Source organism: Pseudophryne corroboree, unplaced genomic scaffold (assembly GCF_028390025.1).
Source record: "Pseudophryne corroboree isolate aPseCor3 unplaced genomic scaffold, aPseCor3.hap2 scaffold_213, whole genome shotgun sequence".
Lineage (NCBI taxonomy): Eukaryota > Metazoa > Chordata > Amphibia > Anura > Myobatrachidae > Pseudophryne > Pseudophryne corroboree.
This window is the reverse complement of record NW_026968774.1, coordinates 230132-250062: the sequence shown is the minus strand read 5'-3', so window position 1 is coordinate 250062 and position 19931 is coordinate 230132. Positions and strand designations below refer to the sequence as shown.

Below are 19931 nucleotides of genomic sequence, written 5' to 3'. Positions count from 1 at the left end.
TAGTGTGTATGGCTATTAACCAAAAGGTTGGTGGTTCAATCCCACCCAGGGACGTAATTGACCTTGTTATCAGATTTTGGTGATCTTTAAGTAGACAAGTAAAAATTTCAAAAACCCCTGTTATGGTGTAGGGTACCTGGCCTTCTCTGATGTAATCAGAGTTAGATTTGATTCAGTGATTTTATAAAAACAGCTAGGAAGCACAATTTAGCAGTGGTTTGCAGAGAAAAAGAAATATGCTGGCAAAAAAATCCAATTGAGTGATTAAACAGCTCTTCATTTTCTGGCTTTATTTTTATGCTAACAAATTTGTTCTCTGAAAAGTGTCCACAAAGCCAAGTATCTGATTAACATCTTTGTAGGGATGGTTTTTCACCTATTACTAAATTAAACTTGCTTCATTGGAAAGGCAGCAAGATGCATCCTCATTACAATATCTACTGAAATAATACAGGTTGACACCAGGAAACATTAACGCCACTGCATCCTTGCTGCTTTCTCATGTGGAAGTCTGTTTAATGTGAAAACAAGGTGATATCTAATTAGCACACAGGTAAGGAATTAAGAAAATCTTTATTTAAGGGTGAAGATGTTTCTCACAAAATCGTTGCCCCAATGCATCATTGAAATTCAAGCTGGAAAGATGATTTTAATATATCACTTGTACATTTTGTATTGCTCTTCTGGTGACAATGTAGTTTGTTTTTGTCAATTACCATTTTAATAATAGGGTAAAGAAAATTAAGTGGATTTTTGAAAGAAAACAATACTGTCAATATACTATTAAAACAAATTAAAATGGTAAAAGTTATTGTACTTTAAGTAAAAATAAAAGAGCAAAAATATCAATCCCAGTTTTGGATTACTTTAATTAACAAAAAAAAATGCATATAGCAGAGGATAGTTTCAATCTGCCTACCTCTGGGTTATGGGCCCAGCATGCTTCCATTGCAGTACTCTGCTGCACATGTAAGTGCAAGAGATCCTGAAGCACTCACTCATCATGGGAAAGTACCAATGCGTTTCTTCATTGGTTGATGGAAGAAACATCTTACAAAATCTCTCCAGATTATTGACTTTTTAAAGTTTTCTAGGAAACGTTCTAGATGAATGCTTATTAGCCTTTGTCAGTAAGTACTTTTGCAAAGTGTCGCTGTGGCGCAATCAGTTAGTGTGTAAGGCTATTAACCAAAAGGTTGGTGGTTCAATCCCACCCAGGGACTTAATTGACCTTGTTATCAGATTTTGGTGATCTTTAAGCAGACAAGTCAAAATTTCAAACCCCCTGTTATGGTGTAGGGTACCTGGCCTTCTCTGATGTAATCAGAGTTAGATTTGATTCAGTGATTTTATAAAAACAGCTAGGAAGCACAATTTAGCAGTGGGTTGCAGAGAAAAAGAAATATGCTGGCAGAAAAATCCAATTGAGTGATTAAACAGCTCTTCATTTTCTGGCTTTATTTTTATGCTAACTAATTTGTTCTCTGAAAAGTGTCCACAAAGCCAAGTATCTGATTAACATATTTGTAGGGATGGTTTTTCACCTATTACTAAATTAAACTTGCTTCATTGGAAAGGCAGCAAGATGCATCCTCATTTCAATATCTACTGAAATAATACAGGTTGACACCAGGAAACATTAACGCCACTGCATCCTTGCTGCTTTCTCATGTGGAAGTCTGTTTAATGTGAAAACAAGGTGATATCTAATTAGCACACAGGTAAGGAATTAAGAAAATCTTTATTTAAGGGTAAAGATGTTTCTCACAAAATCATTGCCCCAATGCATCATTGAAATTCAAGCTGGAAAGATGATTTTAATATATCACTTGTACATTTTGTATTGCTCTTCTGGTGACAATGTAGTTTGTTTTTGTCAATTACCATTTTAATAATAGGGTAAAGAAAATTAAGTGGATTTTTGAAAGAAAACAATACTGTCAATATACTATTAAAACAAATTAAAATGGTAAAAGTTATTGTACTTTAAGTAAAAATAAAAGCTAAAATATCAATCCCAGTTTTGGATTACTTTAATGAACAAAAAAAAAATGCATATAGCAAAGGATAGTTTCAATCTGCCTACCTCTGGGTTATGGGCCCAGCATGCTTCCATTGCAGTACTCTGCTGCACATGTAAGTGCAAGAGATCCTGAAGCACTCACTCATCATGCGAAAGTACCAATGTGTTTCTTCATTGGTTGCTGGAAGAAACATCTTACAAAAACTCTCCAGATTATTGACTTTTTAAAGTTTTTCTAGGAAACGTTCTAGATGAATGCTTATTAGTCTTTGTCAGTATATTCTTTTTGCAAAGTGTCTCTGTGGCGCAATCGGTTAGTGTGTTCAGCTATTAATCAAAAGGTTGGTGGTTCAATCCCACCCAGGGACGTAATTGACCTTGTGATCAGATTTTGGTGATATTTAAGTAGACAAGTCAAAATTGCAAACCCCCTCTTATGGTGTAGGGTACCTGGCCTTCTCTGATGTAATCAGAGTTAGATTTGATTAAGTGATTTTATAAAAAAACAGCTAGGAAGCACAATTTAGCAGTGGGTTGCAGAGAAAAAGAAAAATGCTGGCAGAAAAATACAATTGAGTGATTAAACAGCTCTTCATTTTCTGGCTTTATTTTTATGATCACAAATTTGTTCTCTGAAAAGTGTCCACAAAGCCAAGTCTCTGATTAACACCTTTGTAGGGATGGTTTTTCACCTATTACTAAATTAAACTTGCTTCATTGGAAAGGCAGCAAGATGCATCCTCATTTCAATATCTACTGAAATAATACAGGTTGACACCAGGAAACATTAACGCCACTGCATCCTTGCTGCTTTCTCATGTGGAAGTCTGTTTAATGTGAAAACAAGGTGATATCTAATTAGCACACAGGTAAGGAATTAAGAAAATCTTTATTTAAGGGTGAAGATGTTTCTCACAAAATCGTTGCCCCAATGCATCATTGAAATTCAAGCTGGAAAGATGATTTTAATATATCACTTGTACATTTTGTATTGCTCTTCTGGTGACAATGTAGTTTGTTTTTGTCAGTTACCATTTTAATAATCGGGTAAAGAAAATTAATTGGATTTTTGAAAGAAAACAATACTGTCAATATACTATTAAAACAAATTAAAATGGTAAAAGTTATTGTACTTTAAGTAAAAATAAAAGCTAAAATATCAATACCAGTTTTGGATTACTTTAATGAACAAAAAAAAAATGCATATAGCAGAGGATAGTTTCAATCTGCCTACCTCTGGGTTATGGACCCAGCATGCTTCCATTACAGTACTCTGCTGCACATGTAAGTGCAAGAGATCCTGAAGCACTCACTCATCATGGGAAAGTACCAATGTGTTTCTTCATTGGTTGATGGAAGAAACATCTTACAAAAACTCTCCACATTATTGACTTTTTAAAATGTTTCTAGGAATCGTTCTAGATGAATGCTTATTAGCCTTTGTCAGTAAGTACTTTTGCAAAGTGTCGCTGTGGCGCAATCAGTTAGTGTGTAAGGCTATTAACCAAAAGGTTGGTGGTTCAATCCCACCCAGGGACTTAATTGACCTTGTTATCAGATTTTGGTGATCTTTAAGCAGACAAGTCAAAATTTCAAACCCCCTGTTATGGTGTAGGGTACCTGGCCTTCTCTGATGTAATCAGAGTTAGATTTGATTCAGTGATTTTATAAAAACAGCTAGGAAGCACAATTTAGCAGTGGGTTGCAGAGAAAAAGAAATATGCTGGCAGAAAAATCCAATTGAGTGATTAAACAGCTCTTCATTTTCTGGCTTTATTTTTATGCTAACTAATTTGTTCTCTGAAAAGTGTCCACAAAGCCAAGTATCTGATTAACATATTTGTAGGGATGGTTTTTCACCTATTACTAAATTAAACTTGCTTCATTGGAATGGCAGCAAGATGCATCCTCATTTCAATATCTACTGAAATAATACAGGTTGACACCAGGAAACATTAACGCCACTGCATCCTTGCTGCTTTCTCATGTGGAAGTCTGTTTAATGTGAAAACAAGGTGATATCTAATTAGCACACAGGTAAGGAATTAAGAAAATCTTTATTTAAGGGTAAAGATGTTTCTCACAAAATCATTGCCCCAATGCATCATTGAAATTCAAGCTGGAAAGATGATTTTAATATATCACTTGTACATTTTGTATTGCTCTTCTGGTGACAATGTAGTTTGTTTTTGTCAATTACCATTTTAATAATAGGGTAAAGAAAATTAAGTGGATTTTTGAAAGAAAACAATACTGTCAATATACTATTAAAACAAATTAAAATGGTAAAAGTTATTGTACTTTAAGTAAAAATAAAAGCTAAAATATCAATCCCAGTTTTGGATTACTTTAATGAACAAAAAAAAAATGCATATAGCAAAGGATAGTTTCAATCTGCCTACCTCTGGGTTATGGGCCCAGCATGCTTCCATTGCAGTACTCTGCTGCACATGTAAGTGCAAGAGATCCTGAAGCACTCACTCATCATGCGAAAGTACCAATGTGTTTCTTCATTGGTTGCTGGAAGAAACATCTTACAAAAACTCTCCAGATTATTGACTTTTTAAAGTTTTTCTAGGAAACGTTCTAGATGAATGCTTATTAGTCTTTGTCAGTATATTCTTTTTGCAAAGTGTCTCTGTGGCACAATCGGTTAGTGTGTTCAGCTATTAATCAAAAGGTTGGTGGTTCAATCCCACCCAGGGATGTAATTGACCTTGTGATCAGATTTTGGTGATATTTAAGTAGACAAGTCAAAATTGCAAACCCCCTCTTATGGTGTAGGGTACCTGGCCTTCTCTGATGTAATCAGAGTTAGATTTGATTAAGTGATTTTATAAAAAAACAGCTAGGAAGCACAATTTAGCAGTGGGTTGCAGAGAAAAAGAAAAATGCTGGCAGAAAAATACAATTGAGTGATTAAACAGCTCTTCATTTTCTGGCTTTATTTTTATGATAACAAATTTGTTCTCTGAAAAGTGTCCACAAAGCCAAGTATCTGATTAACATATTTGTAGGGATGGTTTTTCACCTATTACTAAATTAAACTTGCTTCATTGGAAAGGCAGCAAGATGCATCCTCATTTCAATATCTACTGAAATAATACAGGTTGACACCAGGAAACATTAACGCCACTGCATCCTTGCTGCTTTCTCATGTGGAAGTCTGTTTAATGTGAAAACAAGGTGATATCTAATTAGCACACACGTAAGGAATTAAGAAAATCTTTATTTAAGGGTAAAGATGTTTCTCACAAAATCATTGCCCCAATGCATCATTGAAATTCAAGCTGGAAAGATGATTTTAATATATCACTTGTACATTTTGTATTGCTCTTCTGGTGACAATGTAGTTTATTTTTGTCAATTACCATTTTAATAATAGGGTAAAGAAAATTAAGTGGATTTTTGAAAGAAAACAATACTGTCAATATACTATTAAAACAAATTAAAATGGTAAAAGTTATTGTACTTTAAGTAAAAATAAAAGCTAAAATATCAATCCCAGTTTTGGATTACTTTAATGAACAAAAAAAAAATGCATATAGCAAAGGATAGTTTCAATCTGCCTACCTCTGGGTTATGGGCCCAGCATGCTTCCATTGCAGTACTCTGCTGCACATGTAAGTGCAAGAGATCCTGAAGCACTCACTCATCATGCGGAAGTACCAATGTGTTTCTTCATTGGTTGCTGGAAGAAACATCTTACAAAAACTCTCCAGATTATTGACTTTTTAAAGTTTTTCTAGGAAACGTTCTAGATGAATGCTTATTAGTCTTTGTCAGTATATTCTTTTTGCAAAGTGTCTCTGTGGCGCAATCGGTTAGTGTGTTCAGCTATTAATCAAAAGGTTGGTGGTTCAATCCCACCCAGGGATGTAATTGACCTTGTGATCAGATTTTGGTGATATTTAAGTAGACAAGTCAAAATTGCAAACCCCCTCTTATGGTGTAGGGTACCTGGCCTTCTCTGATGTAATCAGAGTTAGATTTGATTAAGTGATTTTATAAAAAAACAGCTAGGAAGCACAATTTAGCAGTGGGTTGCAGAGAAAAAGAAAAATGCTGGCAGAAAAATACAATTGAGTGATTAAACAGCTCTTCATTTTCTGGCTTTATTTTTATGATAACAAATTTGTTCTCTGAAAAGTGTCCACAAAGCCAAGTATCTGATTAACATATTTGTAGGGATGGTTTTTCACCTATTACTAAATTAAACTTGCTTCATTGGAAAGGCAGCAAGATGCATCCTCATTTCAATATCTACTGAAATAATACAGGTTGACACCAGGAAACATTAACGCCACTGCATCCTTGCTGCTTTCTCATGTGGAAGTCTGTTTAATGTGAAAACAAGGTGATATCTAATTAGCACACAGGTAAGGAATTAAGAAAATCTTTATTTAAGGGTAAAGATGTTTCTCACAAAATCATTGCCCCAATGCATCATTGAAATTCAAGCTGGAAAGATGATTTTAATATATCACTTGTACATTTTGTATTGCTCTTCTGGTGACAATGTAGTTTATTTTTGTCAATTACCATTTTAATAATAGGGTAAAGAAAATTAAGTGGATTTTTGAAAGAAAACAATACTGTCAATATACTATTAAAACAAATTAAAATGGTAAAAGTTATTGTACTTTAAGTAAAAATAAAAGCTAAAATATCAATCCCAGTTTTGGATTACTTTAATGAACAAAAAAAAAATGCATATAGCAAAGGATAGTTTCAATCTGCCTACCTCTGGGTTATGGGCCCAGCATGCTTCCATTGCAGTACTCTGCTGCACATGTAAGTGCAAGAGATCCTGAAGCACTCACTCATCATGCGGAAGTACCAATGTGTTTCTTCATTGGTTGCTGGAAGAAACATCTTACAAAAACTCTCCAGATTATTGACTTTTTAAAGTTTTTCTAGGAAACGTTCTAGATGAATGCTTATTAGTCTTTGTCAGTATATTCTTTTTGCAAAGTGTCTCTGTGGCGCAATCGGTTAGTGTGTTCAGCTATTAATCAAAAGGTTGGTGGTTCAATCCCACCCAGGGACGTAATTGACCTTGTGATCAGATTTTGGTGATATTTAAGTAGACAAGTCAAAATTGCAAACCCCCTCTTATGGTGTAGGGTACCTGGCCTTCTCTGATGTAATCAGAGTTAGATTTGATTAAGTGATTTTATAAAAAAACAGCTAGGAAGCACAATTTAGCAGTGGGTTGCAGAGAAAAAGAAAAATGCTGGCAGAAAAATACAATTGAGTGATTAAACAGCTCTTCATTTTCTGGCTTTATTTTTATGATAACAAATTTGTTCTCTGAAAAGTGTCCACAAAGCCAAGTATCTGATTAACATCTTTGTAGGGATGGTTTTTCACCTATTACTAAATTAAACTTGCTTCATTGGAAAGGCAGCAAGATGCATCCTCATTTCAATATCTACGGAAATAATACAGGTTGACACCATGAAACATTAACGCCACTGCATCTTTGCTGTTTTCTCATGTGGAAGTCTGTTTAATGTGAAAACAAGGTGATATCTAATTAGCACACATGTAAGGAATTAAGAAAATCTTTATTTAAGGGTGAAGATGTTTCTCACAAAATCGTTGCCCCAATGCATCATTGAAATCCAAGCTGGAAAGATGATTTTAATATATCACTTGTACATTTTGTATTGCTCTTCTGGTGACAATGTAGTTTGTTTTTGTCAATTACCATTTTAATAATCGGGTAAAGAAAATTAAGTGGATTTTTGAAAGAAAACAATACTGTCAATATACTATTAAAACAAATTAAAATGGTAAAAGTTATTGTACTTTAAGTAAAAATAAAAGAGCAAAAATATCAATCCCAGTTTTGGTTTACTTTAATTAACAAAAAAAAATGCATATAGCAGAGGATAGTTTCAATCTGCCTACCTCTGGGTTATGGACCCAGCGAGCTTCCATTACAGTACTCTGCTGCACATGTAATTGCAAGAGATCCTGAAGCACTCACTCATCATGGGAAAGTACCAATGTGTTTCTTCATTGGTTGATGGAAGAAACATCTTACAAAAACTCTCCAGATTATTGACTATTTAAAGTTTTTCTAGGAAACGTTCTAGATGAATGCTTATTAGCCTTTGTCAGTATGTACTTTTGCAAAGTGTCGCTGTGGCGCAATCAGTTAGTGTGTACGGCTATTAACCAAAAGGTTGGTGGTTCAATCCCACCCAGGGACGTAATTGACCTTGTTATCAGATTTTGGTGATCTTTAAGTAGACAAGTAAAAATTTCAAAAACCCCTGTTATGGTGTAGGGTACCTGGCCTTCTCTGATGTAATCAGAGTTAGATTTGATTCAGTGATTTTATAAAAACAGCTAGGAAGCACAATTTAGCAGTGGTTTGCAGAGAAAAAGAAATATGCTGGCAAAAAAATCCAATTGAGTGATTAAACAGCTCTTCATTTTCTGGCTTTATTTTTATGCTAACAAATTTGTTCTCTGAAAAGTGTCCACAAAGCCAAGTATCTGATTAACATCTTTGTAGGGATGGTTTTTCACCTATTACTAAATTAAACTTGCTTCATTGGAAAGGCAGCAAGATGCATCCTCATTTCAATATCTACTGAAATAATACAGGTTGACACCAGGAAACATTAACGCCACTGCATCCTTGCTGCTTTCTCATGTGGAAGTCTGTTTAATGTGAAAACAAGGTGATATCTAATTAGCACACAGGTAAGGAATTAAGAAAATCTTTATTTAAGGGTGAAGATGTTTCTCACAAAATCGTTGCCCCAATGCATCATTGAAATTCAAGCTGGAAAGATGATTTTAATATATCACTTGTACATTTTGTATTGCTCTTCTGGTGACAATGTAGTTTGTTTTTGTCAATTACCATTTTAATAATAGGGTAAAGAAAATTAAGTGGATTTTTGAAAGAAAACAATACTGTCAATATACTATTAAAACAAATTAAAATGGTAAAAGTTATTGTACTTTAAGTAAAAATAAAAGAGCAAAAATATCAATCCCAGTTTTGGATTACTTTAATTAACAAAAAAAAATGCATATAGCAGAGGATAGTTTCAATCTGCCTACCTCTGGGTTATGGGCCCAGCATGCTTCCATTGCAGTACTCTGCTGCACATGTAAGTGCAAGAGATCCTGAAGCACTCACTCATCATGGGAAAGTACCAATGCGTTTCTTCATTGGTTGATGGAAGAAACATCTTACAAAATCTCTCCAGATTATTGACTTTTTAAAGTTTTCTAGGAAACGTTCTAGATGAATGCTTATTAGCCTTTGTCAGTATGTACTTTTGCAAAGTGTCTCTGTGGTGCAATCGGTTAGTGTGTTTGGTTATTAACCAAAGGGTTGGTGGTTCAATCCCACCCAGGGATGTTATTGACCTTGTCATCAGATTTTGGTGATCTTTAAGTAGACAAGTCAAAATTTCAAACCCCCTCTTATGGTGTAGGGTACCTGGCCTACTCTGATGTAATCAGAGTTAGATTTGATTAAGTGATTTTATCAAAAAACAGCTAGGAAGCACAATTTAGCAGTGGGTTGCAGAGAAAATGAAATATGCTGGCAGAAAAATCCAATTGAGTGATTAAACAGCTCTTCATTTTCTGGCTTTATTTTTATGCTAACAAATTTGTTCTCTGAAAAGTGTCCACAAAGCCAAGTATCGGATTAACATCTTTGTAGGGATGGTTTTTCACCTATTACTAAATTAAACTTGCTTCATTGGAAAGGCAGCAAGATGCATCCTCATTTCAATATCTACTGAAATAATACAGGTTGACACCAGGAAACATTAACGCCACTGCATCCTTGCTGCTTTCTCATGTGGAAGTCTGTTTAATGTGAAAACAAGGTGATATCTAATTAGCACACAGGTAAGGAATTAAGAAAATCTTTATTTAAGGGTGAAGATGTTTCTCACAAAATCGTTGCCCCAATGCATCATTGAAATTCAAGCTGGAAAGATGATTTTAATATATCACTTGTACATTTTGTATTGCTCTTCTGGTGACAATGTAGTTTGTTTTTGTCAATTACCATTTTAATAATCGGGTAAAGAAAATTAAGTGGATTTTTGAAAGAAAACAATACTGTCAATATACTATTAAAACATATTAAAATGGTAAAAGTTATTGTACTTTAAGTAAAAATAAAAGAGAAAAAATATCAATCCCAGTTTTGGATTACTTTAATTAACAAAAAAAAAATGCATATAGCAGAGGATAGTTTCAATCTGCCTACCTCTGGGTTATGAACCCAGCATGCTTTCATTACAGTACTCTGCTGCACATGTAAGTGCAAGAGATCTTGAAGCACTCACTCATCATGGGAAAGTAACAATGTGTTTCTTCGTTGGTTGATGGAAGAAACATCTTACAAAAACTCTCCAGATTATTGACTTTTTAAAGTTTTTCTAGGAAACGTTCTAGATGAATGCTTATTAGCCTTTGTCAGTATGGACTTTTGCAAAGTGTCTCTGTGGCGCAATTGGTTAGTGTGATTGGTTATTAACCAAAGGGTTGGTGGTTTAATCCCACCCAGGGATGTAATTGACCTTGTTATCAGATTTTGGTGATCTTTAAGTAGACAAGTCAAAATTTCAAAAACCCCTGTTATGGTGTAGGGTACCTGGCCTTCTCTGATGTAATCAGAGTTAGATTTGATTCAGTGATTTTATAAAAACAGCTAGGAAGCACAATTTAGCAGTGGTTTGCAGAGAAAAAGAAATATGCTGGCAAAAAAATCCAATTGAGTGATTAAACAGCTCTTCATTTTCTGGCTTTATTTTTATGCTAACAAATTTGTTCTCTGAAAAGTGTCCACAAAGCCAAGTATCTGATTAACATCTTTGTAGGGATGGTTTTTCACCTATTACTAAATTAAACTTGCTTCATTGGAAAGGCAGCAAGATGCATCCTCATTTCAATATCTACTGAAATAATACAGGTTGACACCAGGAAACATTAACGCCACTGCATCCTTGCCGATGATAACCTCAAGTTGGGTCATTCGGTGCTGCAGAGTCGTACGCACTCTTCCACCCGTTCAAGAGCTTTGGTATAACCCCATGGTTCTTAATGTGACCCCAGCATCCTCTAGGTCGTATGAGAAAATAGGATTTTAATACCTACCGGTAAATCCTTTTCTCTTAGTCTGTAGAGGATGCTGGAGTTCCCTTGTGCTGCCTCAGTTGAATCTCCTTTACTTGACAGAGATGTGCCTGAGCAGCGGCCCTCCCCAGCCCTATCCCAAATCATACTTATTTTGCATAGGAGATACCATGGTCATGAAGATTATTCTCCCAGGGTGAGGTTCATTCATTGCATTCTGGGTATGCTGACCCCTGTGATTTCCCCAAATGTGGGTAACTCGACTGCATTATTTGTGGTAGTGGGGGACTGTGTTTGTGTTTTCCTCTGGTCAGCTCTGGTAAAAGTCAGATTTCTTTGTTTCAGATCTTCCTCTAGCCTTGTTCTTCTTTCGAGAGTTCCCTTGTGCTGCCTCAGTTGGATCTCCTTCACTTGACAGGGGGGTGCCCGAGCAGCGACCCTCCCCAGCTCAAGCCCAACTCCTACTTACCTGCCAGGTGAGATACTATGATCATGAAGGTGCTTCTCCCAGGGCAAGGCTCACCCATTGCACTCTGGGTGTGCTGCCCCTGCGATTTCCCCAAATGTGGGAAACTTGACTGCATAATTTGTGTTTCCCCTGGTCGGCTCTCGTATAATTCAGATCTCTTTGTCTCAGGTCTCTCTCCAGCCTAGTTTGCTGTCTGTTTCCACTTCTTTTTTCTTGAGCCCCTCCCTTTTATACCCTTGTGCACTATCCTGACTTCTCCTCCTGTCTGCTTACTTTGTGCCTTCCAATGCACAATGCAAACTACACACCCTTTTACTTGCCTTACAGAGCAGCTCTGGAGCTGTTACAGTGCCAAGCTGCTGTAAGAAATCAGCTTGAATGCTTCAGGGGCTGGGGCATTGTCAACATGAGCCCCACACCGAAGGAGGGTGGGGGTGTTTAATGCGAACTAAGGGTCATCCAAGCGCCGCAAAAGGCCGCCATGCCCTGCATACCCCTTTTCTCTTTTCATATGCAGATGAGGGTTCCAGCCAACTTTGGCCCACTGCTTGGATGACATCACCGTATGCAAATCCATCTTCTGCAGAACTTCCCCCAGGAATGCTTGTACTAGTTGTTGCATTTGGTTTGTTGTTTGGGGGTGCTTCAGTATTAGGCAGCCTTCTGCCCTCCCATGTTCATCTGAAAATATGTGTTCTCCCTGCAGTTGTTGTCTCCAGATGAGAGTTCCCTTGTGCTGCCTCAGTTGAATCTCCTTTACTTGACAGAGATGTGCCTGAGCAGCGGCCCTCCCCAGCCCTATCCCAAATCATACTTATTTTGCATAGGCGATACCATGGTCATGAAGATTGTTCTCCCAGGGTGAGGTTCATTCATTGCATTCTGGGTATGCTGACCCCTGTGATTTCCCCAAATGTGGGAAACTCGACTGCATTATTTGTGGTAGTGGGGGACTGTGTTTGTGCTTTCCTCTGGTCAGCTCTGGTAAAAGTCAGATTTCTTTGTCTCAGATCTTCCTCTAGCCTTGTTCTTCTTTCGAGAGTTCCCTTGTGCTGCCTCAGTTGGATCTCCTTCACTTGACAGGGGGTGCCCGAGCAGCAATCCTCCACAGCTCTGGCCCAACTCCTACTTACCTGCCAGGAGAGATACTATGATCTTCACTGTTAGGGCAATCAGGATGTGGAATTCCCTGCCAGGGAAGGTGGTAATGGCGGACTCTGTAATTGGATTTAAAAAAGGAATGGATACATTTCTGAATGAAAAAGCTATCCAAGGTTATAATACTTAAAATATCAACATGGTTAATCCGGGGGTAACATGAGTTGTAGTAGCTAACTAGTCATAAAACATTATTCAGCAAGTATGTAGAATCATCACAACTTAAAACAGGTTGAACACGATGGGCAATTTGCCTCTATTCAACCTCAAAAACTATGTTACTATATGTTACTATATTACTATGTTACTGTAGTATACAGAACACCACAATGCAATGAGCAGTGATAGTGAGCACTGATGAGGATACTAGAACTGACACTGAGCAGCAAGATGCAGCACTGGACTATTAGTAATGTACTGTAGTATGCTGAGCACAACAATGCAGCACAAGACAATGAGCAGTGATACTGAGCACTGATGAGGATACTACTGAGAACTGACACTGAGCAGGAGAGACACACTACTAGTATTACTGAGCAGCAATAAGTATCCACTGATACTGAGCACTGATATTGAGATTTCCACTGAGAGAACATAGCCACGTCCTCTCCGCTCTCTCTTCAATGCACGAGTAAAAATGGCGGCAACGCGCAGCTCTTTATATGGAATCCGAATCTCGCGAGAATCCGACAGCGGGATGATGACATTTTCCCTTGTTCAGGTTTTCCGAGTCAGGCGGGAACAACCGAGCCTGCCTCATACCAGTGTAAACCACGTGGAGTTCGTGGGGAATTCGGTTCTCGGAGAACCGAACCCGCTCCTCTCTACCTTATACCCATCAATTTTTTTTATTTTCAATCTAAGCCCCTGCAGTTTTCTGTAAGCATCTGCTTTGCTATGATGATCAACAAGTCACAAGGGCAAACACTCAGGGCTTGAGGCGTAGATCTTAGGACCAGCTGCTACAAGCATGGCAGAGGTGTCACTATCACTGGTGACACCCAGAGAGGTGGCGAGGGAGATTGTAATGCAGTGCGCGCAGATAAGCAGCGCAATGGTAAAAAGGAGGCATGGTTTCATAGGTAGGGGCGTGGCCTGGTGGCCTGAATCTACATTTTGTTGCTCCGGGTGTCCCGGGGGTTGGGGGCTGCACCGGGGACTAGTGTGTGAGCGGTGCTGGCTCCTGCACAGTGACATGGCATGGCCACTAGAGATGTGCACCGGAAATTTTTCGGGTTTTGTGTTTTGGTTTTGGGTTCGGTTCCGCGGCCGTGTTTTGGGTTCGAACGCGTTTTGGCTAAACCTCACCGAATTTTTTTTGTCGGATTCGGGTGTGTTTTGGATTCGGGTGTTTTTTTCAAAAAACCCTAAAAAACAGCTTAAATCATAGAATTTGGGAGTCATTTTGATCCCAAAGTATTATTAACCTCAATAACCATAATTTCCACTCATTTTCAGTCTATTCTTAACACCTCACACCTCACAATATTATTTTTAGTCCTAAAATTTGCACCGAGGTCGCTGGATGACTAAGCTCAGTGACCCAAGTGGCCGACACAAACACCTGGCCCATCTAGGAGTGGCACTGCAGTGTCACGCATGATGGCCCTTCCAAAAAACACTCCCCAAACAGCACATGACGCAAAGAAAAAAAGAGGCGCAATGAGGTAGCTGTGTGACTAAGCTCAGCGACCCAAGTGGCCGACACAAACACCTGGCCCATCTAGGAGTGGCACTGCAGTGTCACGCAGGATGGCCCTTCCAAAAAACACTCCCCAAACAGCACATGACGCAAAGAAAAAAAGAGGCGCAATGAGGTAGCTGTGTGACTAAGCTCAGCGACCCAAGTGGACGACACAAACACCTGGCCCATCTAGGAGTGTCACTGCAGTGTCACGCAGGATGGCCCTTCCAAAAAACACTCCCCAAACAGCACATGACGCAAAGAAAAAAAGAGGCGCAATGAGGTAGCTGTGTGACTAAGCTCAGCGACCCAAGTGGCCGACACAAACACCTGGCCCATCTAGGAGTGGCACTGCAGTGTCACGCAGGATGGCCCTTCCAAAAAACACTCCCCAAACAGCACATGACGCAAAGAAAAATAAAAGAAAAAAGAGGTGCAAGGTGGAATTGCCTTGGGCCCTCCCACCCACCCTTATGTTGTATAAACAGGACATGCACACTTTAACCAACCCATCATTTCAGTGACAGGGTCTGCCACACGACTGTGACTGAAATGACGGGTTGGTTTGGACCCCCACCAAAAAAGAAGCAATTAATCTCTCCTTGCACAAACTGGCTCTATAGAGGCAAGATGTCCACCTCATCATCCTCCGATTCATCACCGTGTACATCCCCCTCCTTACAGATTATCAATTCGTCCCCACTGGAATCCACCATCTCAGCTCCCTGTATACTTTGTGGAGGCAATTGCTGCTGGTCAATGTCTCCACGGAGAAATTGATTATAATTCATTTTAATGAACATCATCTTCTCCACATTTTCTGGAAGTAACCTCGTACGCCGATTGCTGACAAGGTGAGCGGCGGCACTAAACACTCTTTCGGAGTACACACTTGTGGGAGGGCAACTTAGGTAGAATAAAGCCAGTTTGTGCAAGGGCCTCCAAATTGCCTCTTTTTCCTGCCAGTATACGTACGGACTGTCTGACGTGCCTACTTGGATGCGGTCACTCATATAATCCTCCACCATTCTTTCAATGGTGAGAGAATCATATGCAGTGACAGTAGACGACATGTCCGTAATCGTTGGCAGGTCCTTCAGTCCGGACCAGATGTCAGCATCAGCAGTCGCTCCAGACTGCCCTGCATCACCGCCAGCGGGTGGGCTCGGAATTCTGAGCCTTTTCCTCGCACCCCCAATTGCGGGAGAATGTGAAGGAGGAGCTGTTGACCGATCAAGTTCCGCTTGACTTGATAATTTTCTCACCAGCAGGTCTTTGAACCCCTGCAGACTTGTGTCTGCCGGAAAGAGAGATACAACGTAGGTTTTAAATCTAGGATCGAGCACTGTGGCCAAAATGTAGTGCTCTGATTTCAACAGATTGACCACCCGTGAATCCTGGTTAAGCGAATGAAGGGCTCCATCCACAAGTCCCACATGCCTAGCGGAATCGCTCTGTCTTAGCTCCTCCTTCAATGTCTCCAGCTTCTTCTGCAAAAGCCTGATGACGGGAATGACCTGACTCAGGCTGGCAGTGTCTGAACTGACTTCACGTGTGGCAAGTTCAAAAGGTTGCAGAACCTTGCACAACGTTGAAATCATTCTCCACTGCGCTTGAGACAGGTGCATTCCACCTCCTATATCGTGGTCAGATGTATAGGCTTGAATGGCCTTTTGCTGCTCCTCCATCCTCTGAAGCATATAGAGGGTTGAATTCCACCTCGTTACCACTTCTTGCTTCAGATGATGGCAGGGCAGGTTCAGGCGTTTTTGGTGTTGCTCCAGTCTTCTGTACGTGGTGCCTGTACGCCGAAAGTGTCCCGCAATTCTTGTGGCCACCGACAGCATCTCTTGCACGCCCCTGTCGTTTTTTAAATAATTCTGCACCACCAAATTCAAGGTATGTGCAAAACATGGGACGTGCTGGAATTTGCCCAGATATAATGCACGCACAATATTGCTGGCGTTGTCCGATGCCACAAATCCACAGGAGAGTCCAATTGGGGTAAGCCATTCTGTGATGATCTTCCTTAGTTGCCGTAAGAGGTTTTCAGCTGTGTGCGTATTCTGGAAAGCGGTGATACAAAGCGTAGCCTGCCTAGGAAAGAGTTGGCGTTTGCGAGATGCTGCTACTGGTGCCGCCGCTGCTGTTCTTGCGGCGGGAGTCAATACATCTACCCAGTGGGCTGTCACAGTCATATAGTCCTGAGTCTGCCCTGCTCCACTTGTCCACATGTCCGTGGTTAAGTGGACATTGGGTACAACTGCATTTTTTAGGACACTGGTGAGTCTTTTTCTGAGGTCTGTGTACATTTTCGGTATCGCCTGCCTAGAGAAATGGAACCTAGATGGTATTTGGTACCGGGGACACAGTACCTCAATCAAGTCTATAGTTGGCTCTGAAGTAATGATGGATACCGGAACCACGTTTCTCACTGCCCAGGATGCCAAGGCCTCAGTTATCCGCTTTGCAGCAGGATGACTGCTGTGATATTTCATCTTCCTTGCAAAAGACTGTTGGACAGTCAATTGCTTGGTGGAAGTAGTAAAAGTGGTCTTACGACTTCCCCTCTGGGATGACCATCGACTCCCAGCAGCAACAACAGCAGCGCCAGCAGCAGTAGGCGTTACACTCAAGGATGCATCGGAGGAATCCCAGGCAGGAGAGAACTCGTCAGAATTGTCAGTGACATGGCCTGCAGGACTATTGGCATTCCTGGGGAAGGAGGAAATTGACACTGAGGGAGTTGGTGGGGTGGTTTGCGTGAGCTTGGTTACAAGAGGAAGGGATTTACTGGTCAGTGGACTGCTTCCGCTGTCGCCCAAAGTTTTTGAACTTGTCACTGACTTATGATGAATGCGCTGCAGGTGACGTATAAGGGAGGATGTTCCGAGGTGGTTAACGTCCTTACCCCTACTTATTACAGCTTGACAAAGGCAACACACGGCTTGACACCTGTTGTCCGCATTTCTGTTGAAATACTTCCACACCGAAGAGCTGATTTTTTTGGTATTTTCACCAGGCATGTCAATGGCCATATTCCTCCCACGGACAACAGGTGTCTCGCCGGGTGCCTGACTTAAACAAACCACCTCACCATCAGAATCCTCCTTGTCAATTTCCTCCCCAGCGCCAGCAACACCCATATCCTCCTCATCCTGGTGTACTTCAACACTGACATCTTCAATCTGACTATCAGGAACTGGACTGCGGGTGCTCCTTCCAGCACTTGCAGGGGGCGTGCAAATGGTGGAAGGTGCATGCTCTTCACGTCCAGTGTTGGGAAGGTCAGGCATCGCAACCGACACAATTGGACTCTCCTTGTGGATTTGTGATTTTGAAGAACGCACAGTTCTTTGCTGTGCTTTTGCCAGCTTAAGTCTTTTCATTTTTCTAGCGAGAGGCTGAGTGCTTCCATCCTCATGTGAAGCTGAACCACTAGCCATGAACATAGGCCAGGGCCTCAGCCGTTCCTTGCCACTCCGTGTGGTAAATGGCATATTGGCAAGTTTACGCTTCTCCTCTGACGATTTTTATTTAGATTTTTGAGTCCTTTTTTTACTGATCTTTTGTGTTTTGGATTTTACATGCTCTGTACTATGACATTGGGCATCGGCCTTGGCAGACGACGTTGATGGAATTTCATCGTCTCGGCCATGACTAGTGGCAGCAGCTTCAGCACGTGGTGGAAGTGGATCTTGATCTTTCCCTATTTTTGGAACCTCAACATTTTTGTTCTCCATATTTTAATAGGCACAACTAAAAGGCACCTCAGGTAAACAATGGAGATGGATGGATACTAGTATACTTATGGATGACGAGTGACTGACGACACAGAGGTAGCTACAGCCGTGGACTACCGTACTGCGTCTGCTAGTATAGAGATGATAATTAATGATATAAAAAAAAAATATATATAACTACTGTAGGTATATATAATATAATGACGGACCTGGTGGACACTGTCAGCAGACTGCTAAACTACTAGTATGAAGAAGATAGAAAAAAACTTCCACCACAGGTAGGTAGGTATACAATTATGGACGAGCACTGACGACACAGAGATAGCCACAGCCGTGGACTACCGTACTGCGTCTGCTAGTATAGAGATGATAATTAATGATATAAAAAAAAATATATATAACTACTGTTGGTATATATAATATAATGACGGACCTGGTGTAATTCAGATCTCTTTGTCTCAGGTCTCTCTCCAGCCTAGTTTGCTGTCTGTTTCCACTTCTCTTTTCTTGAGCCGCTGCCTTCTATGCCCTTGTGCACTCTCCTGACTTCTCCTGTCTGCTTACTTTGTGCCTTCCAACGCACAATGCAAACTACAGGTAGTGCTGCAGGGCCCACACCCTTTTACCTTGCCTTACAGAGCAGCTCTGGAGCTGTTACAGTGCCCAGCTGCAGCAAGAAATCAGCTTGAATGCTTCAGGTGCTGGGGCATAGCCAACAAGAGCCCCACACCGACGGAGGGTGGAGGTGTTTAATGCAAACTAGGGGTCAGCCAAGCGCCGCAAAAGGCCGCCATGCCCTGCATGCCCCTTTTCTCTTTTCATATGCAGACGAGGGTTGAAGCCAACTTTGACCCACTGCTTGGATGACATCACCATATGCAAATCCATCTGCGGCAGGCCTTCCCCCAGGAATGCTTGCACTAGTTGTTGCATTTGGTTTGTTGTTTGGGGGTGCTTCAGTATTAGGCAGCCTTCTGCCCTCCCATGTTCATCTGAAAATATGTGTTCTCCCTGCAGTTGTTGTCCCCAGATGAGAGTTCCCTTGTGCTGCCTCAGTTGAATCTCCTTTACTTGACAGAGATGTGCCTGAGCAGCGGCCCTCCCCAGCCCTATCCCAAATCATACTTATTTTGCATAGGAGATAACATGGTCATGAAGATTGTTCTCCCAGGGTTAGGTTCATTCATTGCATTCTGGGTATGCTGACCTCTGTGATTTCCCCAAATGTGGGAAACTCAACTGCATTATTTGTGGTAGTGGGGGACTGTGTTTGTGCTTTCCTCTGGTCAGCTCTGGTAAAAGTCAGATTTCTTTGTCTCAGATCTTCCTCTAGCCTTGTTCTTCTTTCAAGAGTTCCCTTGTGCTGCCTCAGTTGGATCTCCTTCACTTGACAGGGGGGTGCCCGAGCAGCGACCCTCCCCAGCTCTAGCCCAACTCCTACTTACCTGCCAGGTTAGATACTATGATCATGAAGTTGCTTCTCCCAGGGCAAGGCTCACCCATTGCACTCTGGGTGTGCTGCCCCTGCGATTTCCCCAAATGTGGGAAACTTGACTGCATAATTTGTGTTTCCCCTAGTCGGCTCTCATATAATTCAGATCTCTTTGTCTCAGGTCTCTCTCCAGCCTAGTTTGCTGTCTGTTTCCACTTCTTTTTTCTTGAGCCCCTCCCTTCTACACCCTTGTGCACTATCCTGACTTCTCCTCCTGTCTGCTTACTTTGTGCCTT

The 19931-nt window shown here is 40.5% G+C and overlaps 4 non-coding genes and 1 pseudogene across 4 annotated transcripts; all 5 read left to right on the top strand.

Annotated features, from left to right (window-relative positions):
* The first annotated feature begins 11294 nt into the window (after positions 1-11294).
* LOC135006394 (U1 spliceosomal RNA) lies at positions 11295-11458 on the top strand. Its single transcript, XR_010206594.1, has one exon. It is a non-coding gene; the product is annotated as a U1 spliceosomal RNA (small nuclear RNA).
* Positions 11459-11610: 152 nt separating this feature from the next.
* On the top strand, positions 11611-11773 carry LOC135006445 (U1 spliceosomal RNA). Its single transcript, XR_010206644.1, has one exon. It is a non-coding gene; the product is annotated as a U1 spliceosomal RNA (small nuclear RNA).
* A 655-nt stretch (positions 11774-12428) lies between these two features.
* On the top strand, positions 12429-12592 carry LOC135006355 (U1 spliceosomal RNA). The gene has a single exon (XR_010206557.1). It is a non-coding gene; the product is annotated as a U1 spliceosomal RNA (small nuclear RNA).
* A 6732-nt stretch (positions 12593-19324) lies between these two features.
* On the top strand, positions 19325-19488 carry LOC135006375 (U1 spliceosomal RNA). Its single transcript, XR_010206577.1, has one exon. It is a non-coding gene; the product is annotated as a U1 spliceosomal RNA (small nuclear RNA).
* A 152-nt stretch (positions 19489-19640) lies between these two features.
* On the top strand, positions 19641-19775 carry LOC135006539 (U1 spliceosomal RNA; annotated as a pseudogene).
* The last annotated feature ends 156 nt before the right edge of the window (positions 19776-19931 follow it).